Source organism: Loxodonta africana, chromosome 19, assembly GCF_030014295.1.
Source record: "Loxodonta africana isolate mLoxAfr1 chromosome 19, mLoxAfr1.hap2, whole genome shotgun sequence".
NCBI classification, from domain to species: domain Eukaryota; kingdom Metazoa; phylum Chordata; class Mammalia; order Proboscidea; family Elephantidae; genus Loxodonta; species Loxodonta africana.
The window spans coordinates 32,789,158-32,792,276 of record NC_087360.1 but is presented as its reverse complement, the minus strand read 5'-3'; positions in this window follow the sequence as shown (position 1 = coordinate 32,792,276).

Here is a 3,119-nt window from a genome sequence, read left to right as displayed (position 1 = left end):
GCAGGAAGTCTGGGGTCTAGACAGGCTGGCAGAATCAGGGGCAGAACCGAGGCCCACTCGGGACAGGAAGTGGCCCTGGGTTCCAGCATGGGTGGGGTGGGTTCAAGGGGCCATTTCCTCCCTGGGAACATCCTGCCCCTACTGGAGGGAAGAGGGCTCTAGTCCTGGCTGGGCAGGAAGGGTCTGAGGTTTAGCATCCCCTCGGGCAGCGCCTTTGTTGGGGGAGGGTCTCAGGAAAGGATGACTTCATGGGATGTCTAAGTCTCTGGAGCTGAAAGTCTAGGCTGGGCTTCTCTCAGACTGGTCTGGCCTCCTCTTGGGCTGGGGTGTCTTCCTTGTGAATATGACCCACTCAGGTTGGCCTGGCTTCCTGGACTTTGCAGCACACTAAGCCTTCTCTCCAGTGGGCAGCCTCAGTTTCCCATCTGAGCTGTAGCCAGAGTCCTGGCCTCCCAACCTGCATGTTACTGAAGGAAGATGGCTGAGGAGCAGTGGGGAGGACCCCACAGGAGCTTCTGGGCTGCAGAGCACAAGCCCCAGGCATCAGGCTGCTCCCAGGCAGACAGCCCAGCCCCAGCTGCCCTGCTCTGGGCCCCGGGAGGGCGTCAGCAGCCCAGCCCCTTACCCCACCCTGTTGGCCTAAATATAACCACAGCAGGCGCCTGGCTGGGAATAGAGACCTCTGTCAGCCCCCAGCAGGTGCTGGTGGGAGGAAGGTCAGCGTGATTGGCAGGGGGTGCCGGCAGGGCGGGCAGCCAGGAATGGGTCATGTGAGTGTCCGGTGGCACAGCCCAAGGGTGGGGCAGCGTGTCCTCGCAGGACGGCTGGGTGCCCAGCCCTCCCTGTTTGGGGCAGCCCATGTCCCTGCCCTTGCCTGCTGCGCACGTCCAAGCCTGCTGCCCCAATCCTCAGGAAGAGGGGCAGGGTCTCAGCACAGCAGTTGCCCTGTGGCGTGAGTCCTCACTTCCTGGAACCCTGGATGGTGACAGACCCATCTCTTGGCCACTCGGGGTTCCTGAGCTGATTTGTGCAACACTCTCTGCCCTGTCCGATGCCCCCCTGACCCTGGCCCTGCAGAGCTCTCTACCCTTCGCCCTTAGTCCCTCTGACTCTGGATGATTAGTCTTGCCCCCACCCACCCCTGCCACCCCAGGCTGCTCTGAGCTAACAGCTAGCCTGGTGGATGAACTTGACTCCAGCATTGTTGGCAGGCCTTTAGCCAGCAGAAGCTCACGGGCCTGCTTGTACCTCCCCTGGAGTCCCCTTCAGGACCCTACCCCCTGTCCTGGCTCATCCTACTTCTAACCTGACAGTCGTGAGGTCTCCTGGAGCCCATGTCAGCTGCCCTCTGCTGCTGCCCAGGCAGTGTCCTGTGCCCTGTTTCCCGCCCTGACCTGTCTCCAGAGCTCAGTGCTGCACCCCCCCTGCTGGGAGTGTCCTGGGATGCCCGCCTACCCCAGGACAGGGCTCTCACCTCCTCGGCGCCCATGTTCCCGTTAGAGCACACAACCCTCTACCCCTCTTTTACTATCAAGCCCAGAATTTGCAAATGCCCCAGAAGAGACGGATCCTCCCTAGCTTTTAGCTGTTACTTTCATCCAAATCCAGTATTTTCTCTTTCACTGATTAAAGTCATGTTCAAGGGCCCTGAGGTCTGTGTGGCAGACACTGGGGAGGGGCCTGTCAGAGACACTGCAGGTGTCCCATGCACGGCTGGCACACAGGATTTATTACGGACTGTCTGAGAATGCTGAGCAGAATGAGGCCCAGGAGTTGGGCCTGACCTGCAGGGGGAGCCAGAGAGGGCAGGGGCTTCTGGGAAGGACCAATGAGTCTGAGGCACCAGCTGTCTCTGGACCCCACAGGAGTTTTTGTTGATTGAATAAGTGAGTGTTTGTCCAGCACCTACTAAGTGCCTGGCACTGTGCAAGCCACATGACACACGCCACTCTCTCGGAGGCTGGAATCTCAGAACCTCTTGCTCCAGGAGGGAGTTTTGTGTTCAGGGAGTCTCTGTTTGGAAAGGACCTTTGGGAATCTGGCTTTTGCTTCCCCTCTGCAGCCCCCTGCTGTGGCCACACACCCACCTAGTAGTAAGAAGCTTGCCCCTGGAGGCAGCCCGTTGGCACCCTGAAACAGCTGTCTGAGTGCTTCGTAGGTTGGTGGGTGGAAGCCCGTTCAGGCAGAGGGACCAGCACAGGACAATGGAGGGTGGTGTCTGATATGGCAGGAGCTTGGCTGGAGAGGCAGGATAGGATGAGATTTGGGGGGAAGTGAACAACATTTACCTCCCAGCCTCCCTGCCCGCCTACCCCTGGGGACCTCAGGGGTGGGGCTGCAGCTCTGTGACCTGGCCTGCGGTGGACAGTGGTGAAGGCTGCAGTGTAGGCTTGTTTGTTCTTCATCTAGTTTTTCTGGTTTGGAGTCTGGGTGCCAAGCAGGGCTAGGGGCCTAGGAATGGGCAGGTGGAGGCAAGAGGGGTCTTGCAGAGCTGCGGCCGAGGGCCTGGGTTCAAGACCATTCCTTGGCCCCCACTTGTGGACAGCGCTAGGGATGCCCATATTGGCTTCGATAAGGAAGCCTAGCTAGAAGCAGAGGCAGCCCTGGGCCCAGCCGGCCCTTGTGCCTCCAGGGTCTGGGAAGGGCAGAAGGTCAAAGGCACATCCCAATGCCTGTGTTGAGCCTGCGTACCTCCAACCTCCTGATGGGTGGTAGGCCTGGGAGGGTGCAGGTGCAGCCCCAATGGATAGTCGTGGTCGGAGGGGCAGGGAGCAGGAATAGGAGCAGGTGGCCTCTGCCCTTCAGCCTTCCTTGGAGAGGTCTGGGAAAGGGCTCTTGGCCACTTCTAAGCTCTCAGAAGCCATTTCCCACCCTACACGGCACTCTTCTGCCCTCAGTTTAAATCCAAGATCCTCTGCTTCCTACTGATGAGGTCCTGGACCTCTGCACCTCTGTGGGGCCCGATGGGGGCTTTCTGACTGGAGATGCCTCCCTCCTCCTGCCTGCTGGCCCCAGCCATGGCCCACTGCCCCAAATGCCTGGGATGTCTGCTCCTCTTCTCTTCTGTAATCGAATCCTGCCCATCTTCCCTTCTCCAGATATCCATGGAGAAACTGAGG